The following is a 27,243-nucleotide window of genomic DNA, read 5'->3' as shown; positions in this document are numbered from 1 at the left end:
ATGTTTAGAAAACTCCTAGAACTGTGCTTGGCATATATAATAGGCACCTAATGAATGCCATTTGCTCCTGAATTTCTGCAGAAGTAGAATTTGTGGCAACACAATGATAATGTGGAGAGAGTTTGTTTTCATGAGTCTGTCTCAGCATGTATTTGACTGCTCCTCTACCTCTGCTCTCACTGCAAGGCAAATCTTATCTAACCGATGTATTCATTTACTGATGCAAGTATCTGCCCAGTGAGAGAATCATCCCAGAAGGTACTCTCATGGATTTTGAGGGCTAGGACAACCTTTTCATGCTGTGTAGACTTTCCTCTGTGAGTTAGTCCAGATCTCCTCAAGTTAGAAAATAGTGCTTTTTAGAAAAGATAACCTTGGCCCACGCATCCACTCTCATTCTTACTACTATTACCACTACTACTACTGATAGTAGCTAACGCTTATCACACACTTAAAATGATCAGACGTTGTCCTAAGTCCTTTACGCTTTCTTTCATTTAATCCTCATAACAAATCTACAGGGTATGTGCTTTTCTTATCATTTTACACATGAGGAATCTGAGGCTTACGTCCCTTGTCAAACAAAGCATTGCATACTTTCAGTATAGCAAGGTGAGATTGACTCCCATGAAGGCTGCTCCATAAAATAAGTATAAGAATATGCAGTCCCGCATGAGGCCAAATCAGAAGAGATTCCATGCATATTACCTTTGTCATTAAGTAAACCCCAGGGGAGAGAAGTGTGGGCACTCAAATATGGTTCAGTGAATGTCACTTAATTATGATAAAGCTAAAAATAATGAATAGAAATATGGTGAGTCTCATGAATTGAAAAATACAAATAAAAATAAGATCCTGTTTTTAATATTTGAAAACTTGAAAATTTAAATAATAATATCAAAGGTTAGGAATAAAGTTATGAAATGAGCATTCTCATATTCTGCCAGGTGGAACCAAGGTTGGTATATTTGTACAGGCAGAATGTATCAGGGCTTTGTAAATTTTCAGACTCTTTTATTCAATAATCCCCCATCTAGGAATTTATATCAGTAAATAAGCTGTACAAATATTTATATGTAAGGACATACACCACAATACATTTAATAATAACATAAAGTTATAGCTAGCAACTGAGAATACATGCTCTAAAGAGTGTCTGGGCTCAATTCCTAACTCTGTAATCACTAGCTCCTTGACCTTGGGGAAGTTTATCTCCCTGAGTTTTGTAAAATGGAATTTTATGTCAAGCACTTCACAAAGCGTCTGACCCACGGTGTGTGCTTGACAAATATTAGCTGATTTATTTTTATTTTCTCTACTATCATTATTACTTACTAACCTAAAAGTACAACGATGTGAAATGATTACATTATATATGATCATCTATTTAATGGAATCATGTTTTTGAAGACTAGTGGTGTATAGAAATGGTAACAATCAACTAGGTGATAAATGTACAGTACAAAATTACAGGAATTATCTTAAATTTTATCATATAGTGCATGTATATATGTGTTTGTATAACTATTTGTATAAAGAAAAAACATCAAAATGTCAATGCTGGATAGTTCTTAAGATTATAAGTGACTTTTTGTGTGTATTTTCCAAGTTTTCTGTAGTATGTGTTACTTTAATCATCAGAAATACATTTTAACAAAATTGGATTTTAAAGCAGTTTTCATAATAGATTGCTTTAATCCTCCTGTACAGACACACACCCCCACACACACAATAGATGATGCGAGTAATTTTGAAAGTTGCAGCCATGGATGCTTGTGAGTTTTTGACTGTCGATATCTATTCCTATTTCCTAATAGCAACCTCAATTGCATTTAGGAAAAGTATATTGTCCTCATTGAGCATAAACTGGCAGGACTGTATTCCAGTCCACTGCCTTTCCTAGCCAAAGAAGAGTTATTATCCAAGCCAGGCTACTTGGATTCTGCTTTAATAGAATTTGAATATTGAGTAGAGCAGTAAATAGATTGAAGTTATTTGGAATTCATTTATCCTAGCATGGCTCCTCTGATCACTGGGTACCTAACAAAACTTGTACCTATAGTTCTGCTTTCCTCTTCCACTAAGATGGCTTGGTTCCTGCTAGTTTCTAGCTTGGTTCTCTAGCCTTCCTGTGATTCTGTGGCTTCCCACTGTTGCCCCAATACATTTTCTTTTGTTTAAGCTAGTCAGAGTTTTCTTCTGTTGATCATTAGAATGCAATACGTACTGAACATTGTTGAAATTTATCCTTGTCTTTTTCAATCCTAAATCTATTTTTTAAAACTGAATACATAAATATTTCCTACCTTCTGTGGGCATGGACCATTCAACATCTCAGCAAAGGTGATGGCTAAAAAAGGTAGTGATTTTTTTCCACCCATGCATCCCTCGTAACAGGAAATGCTCCAAAAGACTTTGTTATAAATTGACAAAATAAAATATTTATTAAAAGCACAGACTCTAGGGCTTGACCACCTGGGTTTAAGATGTTGGGAATGCTACTGTAAAATGGAGATAATAACAGTCCTTGCTTGTAGAGTTGATGTAAAGATTAATAAAGTTAATACATGTAAAGCACTTAGGATAGAACTCAGTATAAACAAAGTTCTACATGTTAGGTAGTTTATTGTCTATACCTTGTAGATCATGAAAACATTGATTATTGGCAACTATTTAAAATTTAACTGATTTATTTTTCATATAGTTAACTTAAGTGTCATATGAGTATTTGTGGAAAACAAATCCAAACAAATTTCTGAGTGCTTTTGGATCTATGTTCACCGAAAATGCTACAGAAATGAGGTCCATTCTATAAAAATAAACCCAAATTATTATAAAATAGCATTTTTGTGCATGAAAATTAAGATCATTCTCCATGGTAGATGGTTATAATAATTTTCTAAAAATATCTTCCTTTTAATTGGTAGAATTGCATGGAGAGTATATACAAAATGAATAATACTCAAAATGGGAACTTTTGAAAATGGATTTCAACTTTAGTTCATAAATGAATGTAAATGAAAATCTAAGTAAGTATAATTTTGCATGACTATTGGCAGATCCTGGGAAATTTGATCTTGAGATTACCTACACAGTGAAAAAAATAAGAGAAAGTTTGGTGCACAGAATTACCATCTGATTTATTAATAACTGTAAAGTTATGCTGGGTTGTGGAGATAAAAACTGAGTGTGACAAAGTTCTGGATTACAGAAAATTCAGACACTATTTCCAGGCACATGATAGGCATTAATGAATTAAATTACGCTATTTAAGTGAATGCATGAAGCTAGTGAAAATATTTCTATGAATCAAAGCTTTAAGTTTGTTATTGTCAGTCTATGCCATCTAGAAGAAAGTCTACCTATAGAGTACTTACTATATATTCAATTTACAGGTTTAGATCTATTTTCTTCCTGGTTAATCCTCATCAATCTTGACAGAGCATTAGGGGCCCAACTACTTCCAGCAACTGGAGTCTAGGAATTAGATTTAATCTGTGGGCCTGGCACTTGGTGAACCTGAAATGAGTCCACTGAACTGCAGCCTGGCCCCAATCCGTATGAATGTTTGGCCAATCAGTCTACTTTAGAAAATTTTCATCTTAACTTCTGATTATACTTCATTTCCCCTGAGAAAGGCAACTTTTTCCAAACTTTGGTGTGCTTCACTGATGGTTTCCAAATGCTGCATCATGTTTCCTGTAACCCCTGCTCTTTAGTGGCATCTCTTCCAGCCTAGATGAAGCATGTGCAATCAAGATGATATGGTGTGTCAGGCGAAGGGTATTGCTTGTGCACAGACATTCTGGCTGCCTTGGCTGCCGTGGGTTATGGGTTTGGCCCCTTGAGAGATTTCTCTAATTCCGCACTAGGTCCATGACCAAATTCTGAGTGAATTTGGCTTGAGGAACAGTCTCATAGACAGATTCCTAGCATCTGCAGTTTCTTTTCCTGGTTTAGTAAGATTTTTTCCCCCCAGACTGTCTCTTTGAGCATAATATAATAAACTCTAGTTATTCATAGGTCTACTTACTGGAGCTTTTTAACTTAACTTTTACTGAAACAATGATAATTGATGTTAAGAACTATGCTTCTGAAATAAAACATTCCATTTTTCCAACAAAGATTATAAACTTGCTTATATATGCCATTTTGAATACAACTTTCCAAAAATTATTATATATGATGGAACTAGTTTAAAAGTCAAGACTTCTGTTTTTGGGTTCAGCTGGAAGTAAAAAAAAAAAGACCTAGAGTGGGTCACTGAAATTTTCTGAGCCTCATTTTCTTTATTTTTTAAGTGAAGAGGTTGTCTTTAACTTTTACCAAGATTCCTTTTGGGTCTAAAAGATAATGTTATGTCTATATCTGTATCTACCTATGTCTCTCTCTATATATAAGAGACATAACCTCATTTTTTGCTCGTCTTTTTTTGGAGAACTATGTTTATCAAAATTTAATTCTTCCTCTACTAGTAGCCTTGTGATTTTGTACATCTGGGTTTACTTTAGCTCAGACTACAATCTAAATATCTTGATTTATTTAGAAGTATAAATATGTACTAATAAAAAAAGAATTACAGAAATTATTTCTCAAATTTTGATTAAAAGTTTGGTCTTTTGGTATTTGGGGAAAGTTGTCGAAAGTGAATCTTAGATTAAAAGTATTGTGGTTCTTTTAGTAATAAATTAACAAGTAGAAGAGCATCATGGTCTAGGGAATAATGGTATGGCATGGAGTCCTCTTGGTAAATGTGGATGAAGAAAAATAACAAAATGAAATGTATTCTGAACTCTGGGGTAATTTGTGGCTTTTAAATTAATTTTTAAAATAAATTAATAGAATAAATGAATAATGAGACAATGCCAGAGAAGAATTTTTTAAGACATATTTTCTGCACCAAAGATTAAAAATAGTAATCTTTTGTAAGATAGCACAGCAATGCTACTTTTAGATATGATAGATGGATAATCTTTTTCATTTTCTCTTTATAAAAATAATTGTTTATTCAGTCTTCCCATATGGCCATTGATACTGCTTTGCCACGGTAGGATGAAATAATCTTAGTCATGTAAGAGTAATTTTTCCATCTTTCATGGGAACATCATCAAGAGGCTAGGACTGGGATTGAGGGAGTGGTAAGAAGTTTTTAGGTCCTGTTCATATGTGGCAGGATATTTTGACGTAGTAATTAGGATAAGGCTTATCAAAACATAAAATCACCAATAGAATTTTCCTTTCGTCACGCCATCCCCTACTCTCACTTTCTCACTAATCTCTATCCCCTCACATGTTCCATCTCACAAACTATCTTCCTCCAGCGGCATGGGTCATTGTTAAGATGAGAATCAGTGATCATATATGGATATTTGTTTTATAGTTTCCTTGGTAAATGAAAAACCTAGAATTTATTTATTTTTTAGATTCCCTCAAAATGACCCTAGCATCAAAACCGCATGTGTCTCACAGTTGGTGATAAATAATAGATACTCAATAAATGTTTTTTGAAGGTAGGAAGAATAACGACGTGTGTCCCACCAACTAGATTAAATTTAACAAACACTTATTGAAAACCTCTTAAGTATTAGGTATTCTCCTGGGCACTGCAGACATAAAGTTGAAAAAAATATCATACCAAACCTCCAGTAGCTTAGTGAGAGGTGCCGACAATTAGTTATTTATTAATACCAATGAGATAAGTGCTATAACAGTGGTACACTTGAAGTGGGACTACTTCTGCTAGGTTTTGAAGGAGGAGTGAAGCTTATGGACACAGGGAAATAGGACATTTTTTTTTTTTTAGCATAACTTTAGTAATAATAAAGCCCCAGAGACGTGCAAATGCAAGTTAGTCCAAGGAATAACAAGTTCTGTGCGGACAAAGTAGAAGTTGCAGAGGAGGGAAAGAGTGGGAGGAAATAAAGGAAGGAAGGTAGATTGTAGCATATGCTTTTCATTGGCAAATTAAAATAAGTTTATTGAGTTCTTTGTGGGAAGCACTTTGGAGACAAATGATACTATATAATTATCCCTAAGAACTTACAGGCTAGTAGAAGGACAAGACAAAAGCACATACAAACTAAGCAATAGTAAATCATGGCAGAAACTACATTGTCTACATTATATATGTGTTTCTCTGGGAGCCTAGTTCAATGCAAAGCTCATAGCAAATACTTAATAAATGAGTACTGAATATGTGCATAAACAAATATATTTGCCCTGTTAACTTGTTGAGAATAAAATTTATGAGTTATAACATCTGTGCAGTATCTCTGATTTTTATAAGAATTTAATCTCTTAAATTGCATTTTAGGACACCAGAGCAACTAGTTAAAGAGGTAATGTTCACTCAAAGAAGTTATTAGTCATCAAGCAGGCAAAAATCCCTCGTTACCTGATTGAATTCGATCATTTTTCAAATGCTAAATTTAGAGTAAATCAACTTTATGTTTAAGATTTTGAATTTTTCAAGAAAAATTTGTCTAACATGTTTCAAAAATCCTATTACAGTATATCTTTTATGATTTTTTCAAAAATAAATCAATTTTTTTCACCTTTCTAGCACAATGAAAAACAAAACATATATCTACTCTGAGTATCTTGCAGCATGCAATGAAATACAATGGAATTTCAGGGTTTTAGGCCCAATAGATTAGTTGAAGTATAATTATTATTAGCTTTGCATAAGTCATATTCATATCTGTCACATTTGTTTTAATAGCCTTCTGTCAAACCAGTTCTTTTTTATCAATATTTCAATTCATTTATGAATTGATAAATTCAGTCAAGGAAAATGATTCAGCATCCAGTATGCACTATGAAAGCTGTAGTAAGGATATAAACATAGATAATACATAATTCTGGCTCAAGAAATTTGTGGTCCAGGGGATAGGGAGATGGGAGAGAAGAGTAGATCCCAGAGCAGATTATGATGATGCAATGGGGCTAGGCAAGTGGAAGCAATATTATAGCTTGTGCGTATTTGCTCATGATGACCAACTCAAACATAATAGTACATAGATAGTATTTGTCGTATGTATGAAATAATAAACAAGAAGTTCTTAATGGACAAGAATTCAAATAGAAACTAAATTCTAATAGACTTCATTTGCAGAACTGAATAAGAGACCTACTTGATATAAATTTCATAGACAGATGCAATGCCAAACACTCAGATTATTTTATTGATATTTGGAGAGAGAGCTTTGAAACTGAAAAAAAAACCCCTCAGAATCTGAAAGTATATGTTCAAGCCCCAAAACCTGGGATATAGCATTTGGCTATTCTTAATGACCCCACTTCTTGGTACTTTGCTGAAACTGTAATTTTACAAAGCAGACACCACCTGTTAGCACCTTCTTCATAGCTTGAATGAGGTGGCCTGTTAAAGCACATATGTGAATACCATCAAATAGCATGTGATTTGTAGTTTCATTTTTGGCAAGAGGTACACTTTTCACAGAATGACAGGTCATAGAATTGCAAGTGAGCCTCAGTCTTAGATCTCTCTTAAGAAAAAAATTGGGGAGCAAAAATAGCTTTGCTCATTTGTCTTTTGGCTTTTAGCTGGGTAATTAGACTAATGGCTGAAAAGACAGTATAGTTGTACTATTTTAGTATGTATAATAAACAACTATCTAATGTACTTTGATTACTTCTTTCACATGCAGAACAGAACAATGTTTGTGACATCAACTGCTACTTTCTAACACCAGTGGAACTTTGGTAGAGCAAAAATATGTTAGGGAGATCACTATTCAAGTGTATTAATTTGCATAATAAAATCTTAACAATAAACTAAATAAACTAGTGAATACTAGAGAGTGGATTTTTAAGGAAGGCTTGATCCTTCAAAAGGCCAAACAAGGCTGCAACTTTGGATTCCTTTCACAACACATGCCATTTTTTTTTTACACGGAAAGGCTTCTACTAACTGTGAGAACAAACGTAGTATATTGGGTGTATGTAGGAAAATAAAAGTTACACAAACATATACATACACACACGCATTAATGCCAATAGAAAAAGAAAGAATAGAATAAAATGTTGAATATCAGAAATTCCTGCCCCAAATCAAACCCTTAATACTTGCCTTTGCAAAGATAGATTTCTTGAAAATTAGATTTGTTTGACTGTATGAACTGAAGAGTAAAATATGGCATTCCCTGATAACAGCATATGGAGAAGACCAAACAAAGAAAAAAAATTTAAAGTGTGCAGGTAACATGGATGTAATGGATGTAATGAGAACCTAAGATGGAAACTTACTCAGTTAATAGTGATATACAGCTAACAAATATTAATGTATTGTGCACAAGTGCAAACCAGCACCTTCATGTAACCACAAAGAAATTTCTTCTTAAATGTACATATATACATAAATGAAAATATTAATTTTTAATAAAACAATCTTGATGAATATGAGCTATATCAATAATAAATCTAAGATTTTTATAATTTGAAATATTTTATTTTTAATTTTAAGTTAATTCCATAGACAAATCTCTAAGGTACTTCTTTGAGAACACTAAAAAATTCTGTTTTTATTTTTTTCTAAAACTAAAAATGAATTATTGATCATCTTTTCTAATATTGTTTCACAATATGGTGAGTGTCAACTGGTCACAGGATTCATATTTCTTGCTGTTCAAATCATCTAAAACTCTGATAGGTGCTATTTCTGTACTTGATATTTTCTTTCTTTTTAAAAATATGGAGCAAATACTACATTTGAAACCACAAAGATATCTAAAACTCTTATTCTCTGTGCTACTTAAATACAACTCAACAAAGTAGGAAATGTGCTATGTCACAATAATTCACTTTTAAAAAAACAATTGTAGCATGGTGCTCAAATGTGGTACCTTTCCACTCTTAAGTCTCAAGTGGCATCATGTTCTCATTTATTGAATGCCCCTGATATTCAAGTCACCTCGCTGTAAATTGGCTTCCCTCCCAGACTAATAACTTGGAGACTTTTTGAAAAACAATTGTAATATTAAAATTCAGACAAGTGGCCCAAAAATGGCCCTAGAGGGCAGCCCTGCAATTTCCTGAATCTCACTTTCCTTATTCCCCCATTTGTTAAGTTTCGCAACATCAATTTTTATGCTGTTGCTGTTTTATCCTGGCCAAATGGTTGTTGAATTTTAATGAACTGTCTCCCGTTGACAAATGAGTTATTGTTTGATATATTACATTAGGGATATAGAGAATAAACTACTTATGGATACTAGATATTTGGATAAAATACATTTACATAATACAACTAGACTATTAGTGTAATGAGTTCTATTAGTTGCAAAAAAAATACAATACACAGCAGATTTTGAAACATACTGAAGAATGATGGACATATACATAATGTAAATCTCAGTACCACAAATGAAATGGCAAGTGTTTTCACATTATATAATTTAAGTTCTTTTTCCTTTGTTATAATGCTAGGGAAAATTTCATTTTCACAAATTAGATTTGAAGGATGGGGGGACTTTCTCTGATTACTAACAATTACTCAAATTGGGTGGTAGTAGAATTAATTATTAATGAAATGAAGTGGACATTGATCAATAATTAAGACATTGAAAATGCTGAAGCTATGCCCCCCTTTTCCCATAATTCTTCCATCCCACTAGGGAAAATTAGTATTTTTTTCTCTCATCTGAGGGTATAGGATTTGGGCTTAGAGTACTCTTTGCTCTGTGTCTTCCAGAGCACTTGATTTTAACATAATTTACCTAGACATTGTTACAGCAAAGGAAAACATTTAAAACAAACTCCCACATGTTCAGAATGGTTCAAAGGTTCAAATACCCACACAATAAAAATATTATTATATGCTAATTATGTGCATGATGATGAGGCACTTCAAGATGCTGAAGTGCTTTTCTAATCATTGTGAAAAGAGAGAAATATCTTTGGTATGACTTTAATGTTAAGTGTACATATATTATTTTGCTCTAGCTATAGTAAAAACTTACATACCCTAAATATAATAATTTTCTTCTAACCAAAATATTTAATTACCATTGGTATAAGGTAGTAAGTAAGAGTCCTGCTGGCTCTTTAAAGTGAACTTGAGTCCATTCTCTATTCTGCCACTAACCAGCTTTGTAAAAATGGGCAAGAAGCCAAGATTCTATAAGCTTCAGTTTTCTCGTCTGGAAAATAGGACATTGAAATCTATATCTTTCTAGTGTTATTTTGAGGATAAATGATATGATGGAGATCCAATCTCTGGAACAGAGGGTGATTTTATAAATAGTGCTAGTCACTACTTAGGAGTGAGGTGGCTGTTTAGTAGGGTGGGTAAGAGCATGGGCTTTGGGAGCAGACAAACTTGGGTTTCAATCTGGTTTTGCCATTTCCCTGCTGTTGTATATGATCTTTGACATTATTTCTAAGATTTCTGAGTTTCCTCTACTGCAGGAGAGAGTTTGCAATAGTTTCTATTCAATAGGATTGTTGTGAAGATTAAACAAGATGACACGTGCGAAGTACTTATTGTAGTGGCTGGAACATAGCAACTGTTCAGTGAACAAGTAGCTCATGTATTTGTTGTCATTTTTATTATTTTTACTATTATTGACTATTATTTTATATCTTTTCATTTATCTAAACATTGTAGGTGAGCAGATATTTATTTTACAAAAATTCAAATACACTGCATTTCATAAATATATAAAATGCAAAGCTAAAAGCCAGGAAAATAATCTAAAAGAACTTCAGAAAAGCATAAAGTACTATATATACACACGGTAATATTTTCATGAATATTATTTTTATTGTGAAAATCAATCAGTAGCTGTAGTTCTGCCTTCAAAGCTTTATGCTCTTTGGTAAATATCATTGAGCTATTAACATTATAGAACTCAAATAGCTATTTTTAAAAATTATTGTACAAGTCTTAATTTTACTATTGGGTAAGCACTAGAATATATTCATTCAATAATATGTTGACTGATTCATTCAATAAATATGTAATGAATACCTACTATGTACTAAGAGCTGTGCTCGATGTGGAGGAGACAAAGCTAACTAAAACATAGTCCCTGGTGTCTAGGATCCTACCCTCTCAGCAAACCCACAGTATTATTTCTACCAATGAGGAAAACATGATGTAGGTTAAAGATAGGGAGTAACAATCCCAGGAATCTATTAAATCAAGGTGGGACTAAGAATAGTTAATGTCATTTCTGACTTTTTCCTTTAGAGGCCCCACTCTAAACTCTCCAGGCTCTTTTGAGACTCTGCTGGATTTGGTTGGCTCCTACATGGCTGTCAAATTCCCTTAGCAGCTCTGTCCTTACAAATCCCCAAATATTCTGATTTGAGTCAGTAAATATGTCTCTAAGCCAGTTCTTCTCTTTGACTCACACTCTTGTTGCTAGGTGAGAATAAAATAATCAACCATTAACCATGCTGCAGGAAGAATGTTTAAGCAAGCTATATCATGAAAGAACTGACCTGATTTGAGATATTGAGGATGGCTACTTATACATTTACTCTCCGCTGAGTACTTTCCCTATAAGTCTTCTTTTCCTTCATTCTCCACCATGATCTGTTTGTACATAGTTTCCTCTACTAGTTTAATGACTGCTGTGAGAGTAGAGACCGTTTGTCTTTGTGTCATTCCTCCTCAAGGCACCTAGCATGGTGCTTCATACATTGTAGGCACTCATGGTTTTGATAAATATAATTATTAAGAGAATTAATAATTTTCAAACTCCTGGTTGTGTGGATTACTGTGGGTAGTCAATACCCTTCTCCTCACATCTTGCCTTTACATTTTCTGTATCTAAATCCAATAGCCTTTCAGTCTCGGATAGAATCCAGGTCATCCATACAGCAAAAATATTATCTCGCTGAAGTCTGAAAGCATTTTGATTTGTGCTAGGCACTGGCTAAGTGTTTTGTATGTATGCCAGGGTCAGAACAATGTTAAGGTCTAAACACGCTTGGCTTCTCTCATTCTCCGCCGGGGGCAGAGTGCGGGGGAGTTATTCAGATTACAGCACAATAATTCAGAGACAAATACAGTATTATTCCTTTTGCAAAGAAAGTAAAGCTCAGAGAGGTTAATATATCTTGTCTAATGTTACACACCCCTAACATAGGAGCCAGGATACAAATCCAAGGCTGCTCTAAACTGCTTTGCTATATAGTCGGTGCTCTGTATCTGCGGGTTTCACATCTGCAAACTCTACTAACCAAGGATTGAAACTATTAAAAAAAATAAAAATAAAAAGTAACAATGCAACAATAAAAATAATACAAATAAAACCAGTATAGTATAACAACCATTTACATAACATTTATGTTGTATTAGGTATTATAAGTAATACCTAATAAGTAATCTAGAGATGATATAAAGTATACAGGAGAATATGTATAGATTACATGAAAATACTAAGCCATTTATGTTATGGACTTGAGCATTTGGAAATTGTGATAGCTACTGGGGGTCGTAGAAACCAACCCCACACAGATACAGGAGAATAACTGTACTTAGCATTTACTGATTTGTAACCATTATGTATATATCTTATCTTCCAGTAATGAGCATATTCTTTGAGGTCAGGTTCATGCATGATTTATCTCAATATCCCTCAAAACACTTAGAACATGTTCTTATAGTGAGTGCTCAATAAATATCTTTGGAATGACAAGTATAATATAACCATCAATAGTGGAAGACCTGCTCTCTTATTGATTCCTGAGCTACCCGGGGAAGTGAAAAAGACAAAGATGGTAGCCAAACTTGGCATATCTCAAAATATACATAAAAACAGTCCTGTCTGACTTAGAGTAAAAGATTATGCTCTGAGAAGCAACACTGCCTGACAAATATAAATCAGACTTTGACTTATTAGAGATGCTAACTCAGATATGCTAGTTTACATGGTAGGTCTGAAGGCAAAAGAATTAGGAAAACTATTGCAATTTGTTCTGATTAGTCTTTGGTGACATTTTCATACTTGTGTACTGTTAACCATCTACCACAAGAAAATAAAGGGAACTCTATTCTGGTCTCCTAAGGTCATGGAAATATTAAAAGAGTCAAAGAGGGTAAAACCAAATTTAAAACTAAAAGCAATGGGACTGTACAGAATGGCAGGTATGGGATAGGGAGAATAAGACAATCATGATTTTGTTTTAGGAAAAAGTTATTTGAAATACACAGGTTTCTCCAATGCAAAGTGTAAATGCACACATAAAGCAGATATTGCAGAATGCTTTATTGTTCATAGTCACTTGGGGCCTTTTTAATAGCTATTTTTTCTTTCTGAACATCAGCTGTGCTAATTTTATTAAAATAGTTTATTTCTTATCTTATCATTTATTTTACTTTCTCAACAAACATTTATTGAGTGCTTACCGTGTTCTAGGCTTATGTTAGGAACTGGAAACATAATGGGGATGAGAGACCCTGTTCTCAAGTAGGTCACAGCCTAGCATGTGAAGACTTAGATAGAATTAAAACAATATAATATAATGAAAAAAATGCAGTATAAAACATAAACATATAAAGTATATGAACTATATTAAACATCAGCATTTCAACAGGTTTTTTTGGTTAATTTCTATTCTAGGCTACCTTTACCAACATTTTTTAAAAAGTAAACTACATTCATGTCACACCAGTTTTCTTTCTCATCTTTCAATAATTATTTTAAGTGCCATTAAAATTTGTTACTTTTTCACGTGTCTGATCTTTATATTCATTGCTTTGTCAATTAGACACTGTGCTCCACTCAGATTTGACCATTTATTCATTCAATAAAATTTTATTGAATACATACTATGATATGGATGATAATAGATAATTCTTGCTTTCAAGGAGCTTGTAATCTAAAACTGTCCAATACAGTAGCCACTAGCCATATGCATTTATTTAAATTTGAATTTAAATCTATTAGAATTAAATAAAATAAAAAATTCGGTTCTTCTCTAACATTGTCCACATTTCAAGTGCTCATTAGTTAAATTTAGTTAGAGGGTCTTGTATTGCATAGTGCAGATATATTATATTTCCATCATCACGGAAAGCTCTGTTGGACAGTGCTGGTCTAGAATATGTGTGGGAGGAGTGGTAGTGAAGTTGGTAGGGTGAAGATTATACACAATTATAGTATATAATCATAGTGTATGGAGGGAATTGTTAATAGATGTAGAGTGTTATGGAAGGTTGGGGATTAGAAAAGGCTTCACAGAGGCAGTTAGTTACATTTGAATCTTAAAGGATGGAATCAAGCAAGTTCAAGGAAGCCAGAAACAGCACAAGTTCCGGGAGCTGTATGGCAAGGCCTCTGAATACAGTTGTGCCGGTTGTGCATGTTACAGTTCTTAAGGGTCCCATTCATATTTTAGTTGTGTTACAAAAGAGTCAGGATGTGTACTATTATTGTTCTTACCTCTAGATCTGTGGTCATGCTTTTTCCTGAACATGAAGAGTGTTACACCCCCTTACATCTCTGCACTCCATGTCTAGTTCCTCCGGAAGTCTTTTTGACTTTTCCATCCCTAACCCACAAGACCATGCCTGAATTGTAGAATTTTTCTACTCTAAATTCCTATAGCAATTTCATTCTGAACTCCATGATATAGCTTATAAACTGACTTCCACAGTTTCTCACTGATCCCACTGTTAGTATTGTATCCTGGCTATACTTTAATGCCCAGGAAGGTAGGCAGAGTCCATGCCCTCTGTTTCTTCTATTTCCCTCAGAGCAGTGCTGAGCATATAGGCAGATGCTCTAGAAAATCTGGCTAATTGATTGATACGGTAGCAAATGACAGTATAACTCACTTTTATTCAACTTCAATACATATTGAACTTACAACCTGGCAGACACTCTAACATATTGAGGATAAAAAGATACAGAAAAGATGATATAGAAAAGTATTATTATAATTATGGGGAAATTAAATTGCATATATTTAATTGCTATAGAAGAATGATTTGAAGTAATCCTGAAGTTAATCATTATGTAATGTGACATTCTTCTTTACAAAATGAATAATTGTCCATTGATATTTCTATATCCATTAATATTTGGTTTAGTGTTTTTTGTTTGGGGTGAGATACATTAACTAATGTTTAATCATTTTACTCATTGCCAACTTCCTTTTATATTAATGATGTGAGATTTCTGAGTAACCTGTATAAATGACAAGTAGTCTTTTAAACTTTTCATCTGTTTGTGTACCATTTTGTCTAGTATTTTTGACTTATATTTTTCTACTGAGCAATGGTTTAAAGAAGATTCTAAAGATATCTTTATCTTTTACCAATATGACCATTTATGTGGCTTTCTCATGAGTTATTATGGGGCATGATTTATTTTTATTCAGGATCACCTTTGAATTGTTCCCTGACATCCAGGGTTGAGCTTCACTTTCAACTGAAAAATAGTAATTCACATGTGTTGTCTACAAGCACAGCCATGCCATCTGTAAACAGGAGGAACATCAACTTCTCTCGCCATGAGACCTTCTTTCATTTCAGTTCAATCCAGTATCTCAGACACAACTTCCAGTACCTACGCAAATAATGACTTGAAAAGAAATATTCATATACTTCCTTGTCTTTTCTGCTGCTTTCTGAAAATGAGCTAAATTTGGTAGGATTGTTTTAGTTTAAATTATGAATGGTGTATTTGTGTGTGTGCACACGTGCATGCACAGAGCAAACTTAACATATAAGCAGTAAATATCTATTTTCCTCATGGCAATGTTTGTTAGTGTTTTCTTCCTCTATCCTCTCTTTTTTTCTTCCCCTTTCACCCTAACATTTACTTCTTCAGTGTATTGAAATCTCATCATGATACGCATTGGCTTTGTTTACTAGTGTTGTCATACATTTTCTTTGTAAGTAGGGTTGCTTGAGTAAATAGCTACTTAGCATTTATTTATCCATTCTTTTAACTAACAGTTATTGAAACCCCTTCTGTATTTTGAACATAGCCTTCTGGGCAGAAGATGCAAAGGTGATGCTCAGGTCCTTGCAAAATAAGGGCTCATGTGAGAGTGGTAAATTCAGTGGGAATAAATAGAAGAATTCAGTAAGGTTTTATGTGCTATGGAACTAAGAAAGCCACTAGAATACCTGACTCTGACTGGCAGGTCAAGGCAGGCCTAGTGGAGGAGGGGACTTTTGCATTTCCACTGAATAATGGATACACTGTGCCTAGCAGACAACAGAGAAAGGACATTCCAGGCAAAGGGAACAACCTGTGAAAAGCAGAGGTAAGAAAGGGTTGTGGTGAAGCTGGGCAAATGCAGGTTGCACTTGGTGGAAGTGGTGGAAAGTGAGCCTGGAGGGCCAGGCAGGGCCAGTTTGGGAAGGACCTTTCAGTCTGGAATTTAAACAGCAGGTGACAGAAGGAAATTATTTTAAGACTAAGTGCGGCAAACAAACAAACAAAAAACAAAACCAAGCAAAAAGATTAAGCATGGCCAAGTCAGATTTGTATTTTAGAAAGCTCTTTTTGAATGTACTTTAGAGGATGTCTAGGAAGAGGACTGAGGGACAGAAGTAGGAGAGAGAGTGTGTGTGTGTGTGTGTGTGTGTGTGTGTGTGAGAGAGAGAGAGAGAGAGAGAGAGAGAGAGAAACAGTGTGAGTTGTGCCAGGAAGACTGAAGAAGGCTTTAGATAGGAGGTGAGAACTGAGGCAAGTCTTAAAAGCTGGGTAGGAATAGGACATGCGCTTGTACCTTCTCAGTGTACAATCTTCTCTCAACATGGAGAGGTTTTCATAGTATCATTTACTACCTCCATGAAGGCTGTCTGCCCTTAGAATCTTCACTATGAGATGCACCATAGGCACTTAATGGATTTTAATATCTTTCTACTCAAAGGATAGCCCACAGACCAGTGGCATCTGCATTTCCTGGGAACTTGTTAGAATTGCAAAATCACAGGGCTCACCACAGACCTACTGAACCTATATTTTAGTAAGATCTTCATATGAGTTGCATGCATGATGTGCTTTGAGAAACACAGTTTCACAGTGTTCCATGACCACATTATAGTGTCCTGGGGACAAAGTGGAAATTTCTATGCTCTGCTTCTCCTGACTCCCTGATAGCATGCAATAAGTTTGGAACATACAGTAGGTGGGCAGCAGGTACTTGCTAGTTGATTTATTTTCAAAATAAAGAGTGTTACTTTAAGCAATTCAATCATTTCAATTTAATAGACATTTATTGGAACTGGGAGAACAGTTAAGAGGTTATTGCAGTATTGTCCAAGTGAAAAATGAAGTCTTGCATTAGAGCAATGATAGTGGAGATGAAATAGAAGTGAAAATGGAAAAGTAATATTTAGAAAAAAAGATTTTATAGGCTCTGGTAATTGGGGATATGAAAAGGGAAGGTCAGAGACAAAGCCAGGTGTATGGGTAAGGTGCACACAATCTCTTGATGATTTTACTGGACAATGGAAGATTGGATGATAGTCCAAATTTATGCAGAGACATGCTACATTTTTATATCTTCATTTTTCCCATTCAAAAAAATGTTAATTGAGTCAGGGCCTTCTATAGGGCAGGCTCTGTTCCAGGTGTTCCGATATTATTGCCTTTGCCTTCAGGAGATTATAATCTAAAGGAGGACATAGACAAATAAATTGTCTACTGAAATAGTGTGAAGTAAGTGCTATGATAAAGGTAACAGCAGTGGGCTGTGTACCCCTTAGGAGGAGTACTAAATCTAGATTTGGAACGGGTGGCATCAAACAACACTTCCAAGAAAAGGCAACTCCCACAATGAGTCCTCAAAGCTGAATAAACAACCAGGTATATGTAGGTACATTCTGTGGATAAAGTGCAGGCTGGAGGTGGACTTCTGGGCATAAGAGACATTATGGGAGTGTAAACATATATGGTTTATTTGGTAATTTTATGTTGTTCCATGTGGTAACAGTATGTAGTGGCAGGAAGAGGTTTGCTATATAGAAAAAATGCTGATAAGTAATATTGTAAAGTGTCACTGATCTGGCTATTGCAGATCAAGGTACACACTAATTTCTTCCAACTCATGTCTCCCACATGATGAACATGGCAATGTAGTGTTACCCCTGATCTTTGTCTGCAATGATGTGAATCAAATTTAAATCTGATTTCTCCCCACTCCAATCATTTGTGAGACTCCTAATCATATTTTAAAACCCGTTTAGACACTTCTCTTTTTTTTCCCCAAAGAAGACAATCTATATCTCTTCTCTATTTTCTATAGTTCTACACTGTTTTGATACCTCATTATTCATGGGCTGTCCTTTCCTTTTTTAAAGCCCAAGTCTTCTACTTGATTATAATCTCTGGGAAGTTAAAATTTTATCTTATTTTTTTATAAACATTTTGGTTGATCATTCTTGGCACAGAATGGCATATAAGAATAGATTTATCATCTTCAATGAATTAACTGAATTCTTATTTATTGAACTAGGTACATAATTATTGGTGATGTTGAGAATTATCATCTTTCAAAGCGTGAGCACAAAAGTGAGTTTTTTCCTCAAATTTGCTTAAAATATATATAAATCATTAATAATTCACAGCTAGCTTTAAGGGACAAAAGACTAGCAACCTTTTCCCCCCTCATTAAAGCCATTTCTACCCTGTAAAATATTTCTGAACTCCACAGTTGCTTTTGCTATAATTACACGAGATTTCTCTATAAGCAGCTCAAAAATAAAATTGCATTTGCTTATTCGCTTTGTTAACTAAATGCAATCATACAGCTAGGTCAGTCTCACACTAAAATTGGACAACACATTGTAGCCTACAGGAAAGAGACAGAAAGTGATGAAGCTATAACCTTCCTTAAATTACTGACGATTTCTTTTTGTGAGGGAACCATTGCCGAAGATATCTGTGTCCTTGATATTTTACTCTCATCTCACTAATGTGTGCTAAAAGGCACTTTCACTTTTGCATTGTATTTAATTTTTCTTTCATCTGTAACTCTACTGTGACTCTTTGCCTCCTTACCAAATTGAAAGAAGGGGCTGTGTTCTTTTTATAAAGAAATGACAGCAGGGGGCATAAATAGTGCTTGACAGCTCTTTTATTTTATTAAAGAAAAATAGATGGTTTCATAGAATTAACTTGCGATTATATTGCTATAATTCTGTCACTGTTTTGCAAAGGACATCCCTCCCAATCCAAGGCACCATTGATTAACTATGAGCACAGATCAAAACCTTGTCACTATGTGGGTTCAATGGGGAGAAGCCACAAGAGGATGGCCTTGTGGACTTTGCTTCTTCGAGATGGATTTTAAATTAAAAGTCTATTCTTAAACTAGTAAGGACCTTATGAGAAAGCTGAGATCACATTTGGGTATCAGTCTTGGGGTAATAACCCCAAGAAATATTCAATTTCTCTAGAATTCAAAAATACCCATTTTTCTAAAGCAGTGAATACTACTCTGGGTTTGCAACAGACTACCCATTATCCTTCTTCATGGTTAACATGATATTATTTTTTATTTTTCCTTATTATGGGTACATAATAGTGGTATATATTTATAGGGCACATGATATTCTTTAAAAATCTACAAAATAAATCCTATAGGTTAAAAATACATTTATGCCATCTTACACTTTCTTCTTGTCAATATCTAACAAACAATATTAAGGCAGTGCAATATCACCTGGGGAGACTCAAAAAATCCGCTTGATATTTGACCTCAGCTATGTATATATCAGAAACTGAAGATTGATGTTTTTCATTATTCTATTGCAACACTACAATATATTTTCTCTCCTGCTGCACCCATCACTTTCTCAAACACACATACTCAATTTTACCTAGTCACTCTTTTTTGCAACTTCTTATATTTCTAAATATTCCTACAGGTACACATGGACCTTGAAATTTCACTTTTTTCTATATATTCAAGTCAACAAGGTAACCTGCTATGTAGCCAAGAACTCAATTTAATCTTATCTAGGGTTTAACTTAATAGTTTAAAATACCATTCCATTGTGAGGCAAACAATTCATTTAAAAATAAATATGGCATTTCTTATGTAAGAATCTTGGCCCAGCAATTGTTGGATATATGAGGACTCTAATGAAAATCTTCGATTTATCACTATGATTATCATAATCCCCACTGGTAATAATAACTTACTGACAAAAAATAATCTGAAAAAAGATGATGTGGCAGTTAAAATGAGTTGAATCACATATTCTTTACACTCTTCCCAGAGCTACCACAGCAGAATTTCATAACCTCGGAAAAGTCACTGACCTCTGTGTGCTACTGTTCTCATCTCTTTAAAGTGAAGATAATATCTTCACCTTATTATCTACTTCAGTGATGAAGGTGTAAAGACTAATAACCATAAAAAACACATCAGGCTTTCTGGAAGGCAGGCTTAGTATAAATATAAAGTATTTATGAAACAGTGCACACTACGAGTTTGTAAATATAAAGACAAAGCTTTTATAATGTGTCTTGGAAAAGGAAAATACACAGGGCAAATAAATCATACTTTGCTGTTTGTTTTTCTGAAGTGCTACTGTGTCCACCATATCCCCTGTATTGTTAATCCAAAGAAAGATCTGAGAAAATTTTATGTCCTTGCACTTAGCATTCAGCTATGGCTTCCCATTGCTAGGCAGTGAAATACTCATCTTCTACTTTAAGCACCGGATTTACTGCTCCTAATGGGAGATTTGCATTTGTTCTAAGATTACAAATAACAATTATGCCAAAGCAATTACTCTTAACCTCAATTTGTAGCTCTTGCTTAAAGCAAGGCACTTTCATCTGTTCCATTTATTTTCATTCTCATTTTTGGCCTGGAGGTATTTCTAAATAAATCAATCACAGTAGATGTTGGAACAGGTCTATTGAATAACACCTAGGCTGACTATACACACTGTGTGGAGAACAGAGAAAATTATAACTATAATTCAAATAAAAATGGAAAGGATACATCTGGGGTCAGTTATCTGAATAAATCAAGGGAAATAGCTTTTGCCCTAGATTAGCTAGTTTGCTCTCCTTTCCACTAATTCCTGTAAGTGCACAGATAGCGTTTAATGTAGCAAATATAAAACAAATAATACACTACCTACTTTGTAAATAATTTGTGAGTACTCCACATAGTATGTATGAATTGCCTTTATCAACAACCATAATTAATGGAAATCACTAATTGTAATGATTAAAGTTTATTAAGTATGAAATGTCTGATTTCCTTGAGTACTAAGTTTGACAGTTGATATCTCTGACGTTTCACTTTGACACTTCTTGTTTTATTTTTATTGTGAAGGTACATTCTCAGTCTTTCAAACGCACATTGTGGCTTGTGATCATCTTTCAAATTTTTTCTAGAGCAATTTTTGTGAAACGATGGCTAAGTCAAAAACTTGTGTTATTTTCAAATATGAGTTTTGTCGTGGAACCAATGCAGCACAGTCAGCTTGAAATATCAATGAAGTGTTGGGGAAGGATGTGGCTAATGAACGCACAGTACAGTGATGGTTTGAGAAGTTCCATTCTGGTGATTTTAATCTTGAAAATGAGCCACATGGGCGACCTGAGACCAAAGTGGATAATGATGAGCTGAAAGCTGTAGTAGAAGTGAATCTATCTCAAACTACCCATGAATTAGCAGCAAGGTTTGATGTTATTAGTTCAACAATATTGGACCATTTGAAACAAATGGGCAAAGTAAAGAAGCTGAATAGATGGGTTCTTCATGAATTAAATGAGCATCAGGAGAGAAATTGTCTGGAACCTTGCCTTTCTTTGCTGTCTCGACATAGAGATTGAACCATTTCTACAATAGTATTGTTATATGTGATGAAAAATGGGTTTGTTCGACAATCACAAGCATTTAGGACAATGGTTGGATACAGACGAAGTACCAAAACACAGTCCACCACCAAATATTCATCAAAAAAAAAAAAAAAAAACCAAACTAATGCTGTATGTTTGGTAGTCCAGCACTGGTGGTCCATTACAGCTTCAAGAAACCTGGTCAGTTGATTACAGCGGATGTCTACTGCAACAATTGGATGAAATGATGAGGATGCTTGCAATTAAGCAGCCAAGATTGGTCAATAGAGACAGTCCAATCCTCTTGCAAGACAAAGCTCAACCACATGTCACACAAACACTGCTCAAACTACAGAGACTGGACTTGGAAACTCTCTGCCACCCACCATATTCACCAGATCTTGCACAAACTTACTTTCACTTCTTCCAGGCTTTGGACCACTTCTTGCAAGGAAAAATATTCAATTCTCAACAAGCTGTGGAAAATGCCTTTTGTATTTCATTGCCACTCGCTCTCCAGGCTTTTTCTCTGCTGGCATAAGCAAGCTACTTTTAAGATGGCAAAACTGTGTTGATAGTTTAGGAGTCTACTTTGATTAATTGTACCGCTTCCTGTTTGAGATATAAAAAACTACACTTTTGTTTTTTTTGTTTGTTTGTTTTCTTTTTTTTTTTTTATTTCAGCTCATCATGGGGGTACATAAGTTTAGGTCATATATATTGTCCATGTCCTGCCCATCCCTCAGAGTCAGAGTCCCAAGCGCGTCCGTTCTCATTCTCCAGACAGTGCGCCTGGCACTCATCATGTAGTCATACCTCCATCCCCTCCCCCCGCCACCTTTTGATTTGAAATTGAACATTTCATATTTAATGACCTAAGAATGTCTATACAGGCAAAAACTAAGAAATAGTCTCCAACTTTTGAGTATGGTGCATAGATAGAAGCACAGTTAAATAGTATTAGTATGTTTTCTCTTTCATTTCATTTATTTTTTAACTGAATTATTGGTTTTTTTATCTTTTTTTTCAGAGTATTAGGGGGGTACAAATGCTTTGGTTACATAAATTGCCTTTGTACCACCCAACAATCATGCCCATCCCCCAGACAGCATGCACCGCATCCATTAGGTATGGATTTATCCATTCCTTCCTCCCCACTCCCGCCTGCCTGACACCCTATGAATGTTACTTCCCATATGTGCACATTAGTGTTGATCAGTTAGTACCAATTAAATGGTGAGTACATGTGGCATTTGTTTTTCCATTCTTGCCATACTTCACTTAGAAGAATGGGCTCCAGCTGCATCCAGGATAAATGGTGCTGGGAAAACTGGATAGCCACATGTAGAACACTGAAACAGGACCCACACCTCTCACCTGTCACAAAAATCAACTCACAATATTTTCTCTTTTAAATCAACTCTTTTTTTTTTTTTACAATACCCTCATTTAAAATTAAATGTTTAACTTAACAGTTTATAAAAATCTCCTACTCTAGGCCTAACAAAATAACTTTTTGAGTTATACAACTTAGGACTTCTCAGTTATGATTATGCATGATTAACTTTGAGAGTTATCAAAACTAAGGCAATTCCCAATTTGTTCATTTCAGTTGAGGGAAGTCATACACATTACTAAGAACTCTTTTTTTGCCTATATGTAATGTATATAATTTATGACTAAAGATGAAGCCAAATGATATTAACTGTGTGAGTGTGTGTATGTGCGGTTGCATGCACACACTTATATTTAAAGGTATACACTTTTGATTTTGGGGTCCAAATAAAATGATGTGGCTGGCCTCTGTTCTGTTCCCTTTGGATGGCAGTCTGTATTGCAAAGTTATTATTCACTGTTATTTCACTGTTCTCCACTTGAACAAACAGAACAATTTACAATCCTTCTCCAAAAAAAAGAAGGCAGTGTGCTAAGCTATAATGGCTCTCTCTTTCCCAGGGAGGCAGTCTGCTCAGTAGAGAATGGGAATCTCACATTTCGTGGCCTGCAGAAAAGCTATTCACTGTAAATGCAAAGTTTAATTGTTCCAACAAACAGCATGGCTGGAAATTTTTTAAATGTTATCGATGATTTGTTTTACATGTATCTGTTCACAACTAGAGTTAACCAAAGACAGTAAAGATTTAAACAGTGTCTAAAAATTTTTATTGTAAAATTTTTAAATGTTGGTATAGGTAACAGAATTAGGGAGATTCTTATATTTTATTTAACTATATTTAATTAGGTATTCTTAAGTTAAAGGGTTAAGAATATTTTGCTCTAAAATATATATGTGTATATACTATATGTAATATATGTGTATATATTATAAATATAATATATATAAAATTATAGGGTCCAATCTCCCAACATGACTTGTAAACCACATAGCAAAATACATATTCAACAAACCTGATTTCCAAGCCAGAAACCTGACCTGAAACAGAACTCATGGATGTGTGTCTTGAGCTGTTTGTATATGTGTATGCAGATTTAACGTGGGAAACATATGCTCAATGTGGTGAACGAGAAGGACAAATCTAATGTTTGCACTGTAGGTGGGGAAAAAGAAATATCCTGCAGACATTCTCAGTGGAAATCATGCCAGTAGTGAGCATGGCAGAGTTATTAAGAAGGCATTGTGATATCTCCAGTATGAAGCTATGTAGGATTGGTGTAGCTCTTGACTATACACAGGATCATGTTACTTTGGGCAAATCTTTTAACCTCCTCTGAATCTCATTCTCCTCATTCTGAAAATGGTGAAAAAGACTTGTGGTACCTCACAAATCTTTTAAAATAATTAAATATTATGATACTTTATAAATGCTAAAGTCTTCTGTGTGTATGAGGTGGAGAGGATTAATAGATGCTATAGGGTTCTGGGAGGAGAATTTGGGTGATGGCTTTACACACAATATCCATGCCACTAAAGTAGGGGGTGAATGTTTTAAAGGTCAGGAGAACTTTATAAGAGATATTTGGCATGATGGAAAAACCTTGGGAAAAATTCTTGGCATTCAAAGATCCAAAGATCTGAGTTTAAATCCTATCTAAGGATTATATTAGAATTTAGATCTTAGCAAGTAAATAGGGAAATGATAATGCTGATGATATTTTTTCTTTTTTTAGAAACTGATATTTATGTTCCATCAACCTTATTTCCATCTTGTTTGTGAGTTTGTGGAAGGAGAGCTTAAGGCCACTGAGTGGTTGTTCCTACCCATTCAGTGGCCTGAGCAGTAGGAGCTGCAGACCAGTCTTCCATGGCAGGCTGAGTGCTCCAGTCTTCAGAGTGGAACTGTTGCATGGGCACAGAGGGCACCTGCATGCCTTCAGACCAGTCTGCAACCTCGAGTTGAGTAGCAGTAAATTCAAGCACTGGAGCAGTCTATTCACCCTGAAGCTCCTCCTTGGTCACAGCTTTCTTAGCAGCAGTGTGCTCTTCCTTTTCAATCTCTTCAGGATCTCCGTAGAAATAAAGATCAAGCATGACCTCCCAGGGATGTTCATGGGGGATGGTGCCACGCATACAAAGAACTTTCCAGGCCAGCACCCACTGAGAGTGAGCTACCCTGTTGTTGCATGGGATGGCGATGTCCACATAATGCAGAGGAGTATGTGTGTTACACAGAGCAATGGTGGGCAGGTTAACATAAGACGCCTCTGTGAGAGGCTGGTGGTCAGCCCTGGGATCAGTAACCACCAGAAGATGTGGCTCTCGCAATGCTTCCTGGATCTGTTAGTGAAGCTTCCAGGAATGAAGTGGCCAGCAATAGGAGTGGCTCCAGTGGCAGCAGCAAACTTCAACACAGCTCCCTGACCAGTATTCCTGGAGGATATGACACTGACATCAGCAGGGTTTTCAATGGCAACAATGGCATGAGCTGCCAACAGAAGCTTCTCCCAGGTGCTCTTCAGATTTATGATGTAGATGCCATCACTTTTCCTTTTGCAGATGTACTGTTCCATTTGGAAGTCAAGGTTGGTGCCACCTAAGTGGGTTCCTGCTGCAAAGAATTTGATGTCATCCTCCTGCTTCATTTGCAGGACATCAAGGGCTCTGGACGTTGTGCAAATTTCCCTTTAAATTACAGTGGAAATCCAGAGCAACACAATATGGAGCCTTCTCTGGGTAGTGTGGAAAGGGGAAATGATTATTACATTAACCAAAATGATGAATAATCTGGCAGAGAAAGAAAAATTGGGGGGAAGAATAAAAGGATTAAGTGATTGTCAACCAAGCTGGTGACATGTGGAACAAATGAACTTTTCAAGGTCACAAAATTTGAGATGAGAGGTGAGAAACTGGTGACAAGGAGAAGGTGCTGGGACTATTATAGAAGAAATCAATTGATGTAAGGAAATGTTTCACAGTTTGGGTATAATAAAATACCTGAAGACTCTAAATTCTGAAGTATGATAGGGTATGATTTGTAGTTTTGATATTATGACTGCTCTACAAAAATGCTTATGAACTCATTTTATCCAATTTTATTAGCAGCCTCACAAGGAAATTACAAATTTTAATATTTAATTTTTTAACCTTAAATATCTCTTTAAGACATTGAGTTATTAGAAAAGCGTAGAAACTAGTTTACAAGCTCATATTCTAGATCATGTTTCTCTTTGCCAATATTATAAAGTGTGCCACTACTTATTTTAACAAGCAAATCCTTCCATTGGAAAATGAGGCAGAAGGGGCATTTGGAGGATAATAGAAATAACAGGGTTTGTCCTAAAATTCCTTTTGTTCATGATGCTATTTAATTTAGGAATAAAGAAGAGCAATGTGGGTAAATTAAAATAAACATTAAGTCTTTCAAAGCTCATGTTTTCCATACAGCTCTCTAGTAACAACCAGACACCTGATTTTAAATTATTTTGGTTAGAGTTGTAAAAGATCTTTATAAATTTTCACAAATATTTGACTTATTTTAATATTCTCAAAAATATGACATTGATGATTGTATTTAAAAAAGAAAGAAGTGAACTTACAAGTCTATTAATTTATTTGACTATTTTTTCATCAAACTTATAGCCTTACTAAATGTCAAATATTGATTAAATGGATAATAGGGTTCATGATTGGTTTTCCTTGATAGGAATGCAAATTTTTGTTTAACATTTTTCATGTAAAATATGTAAATGGGTACGTACATTCAAGTTCAGTGATAATTCCATTATTTAACGAGGACATAAAGTGTAGCATGTGGTTAATTAAACATTTGAATTAACAGAGCAATAGCATACATTATTGAAGAACCAAAATGCACATATTGTAAAACCTGTACTGACACTACTTAAATCTTTTCTTTGATTCAGATAACCCCAAATTCCTTTAGGATTTTGCAGAATACTGCGGTCACCATGGTCACCATTATACACCTTAACTGGTGTCATACTTTTTAAATGAAAAGAAAATTCTATCTTGTGAACCAAGGACATT

The 27,243-nt window shown here is 34.8% G+C and overlaps 1 protein-coding gene and 1 pseudogene across 8 annotated transcripts in view; both read right to left on the bottom strand.

Moving 5' to 3' along the window:
• The window catches only part of NLGN1 (neuroligin 1), an 819,119-nt gene that overhangs the window by 59,108 nt on the left and 732,768 nt on the right, over positions 1-27,243 (bottom strand). The gene's annotated exons all lie outside the window — the stretch shown is intronic.
• The window catches only part of LOC123643228, a 144,420-nt pseudogene continuing 142,167 nt past the window's right edge, over positions 24,991-27,243 (bottom strand).

The sequence above is a fragment of the Lemur catta genome, chromosome 1 (genome assembly GCF_020740605.2).
Source record: "Lemur catta isolate mLemCat1 chromosome 1, mLemCat1.pri, whole genome shotgun sequence".
Classification (NCBI taxonomy): domain Eukaryota; kingdom Metazoa; phylum Chordata; class Mammalia; order Primates; family Lemuridae; genus Lemur; species Lemur catta.
The sequence above is the reverse complement of the archived record's forward strand: the minus strand, read 5'-3'. Positions and strand labels throughout refer to the sequence as shown.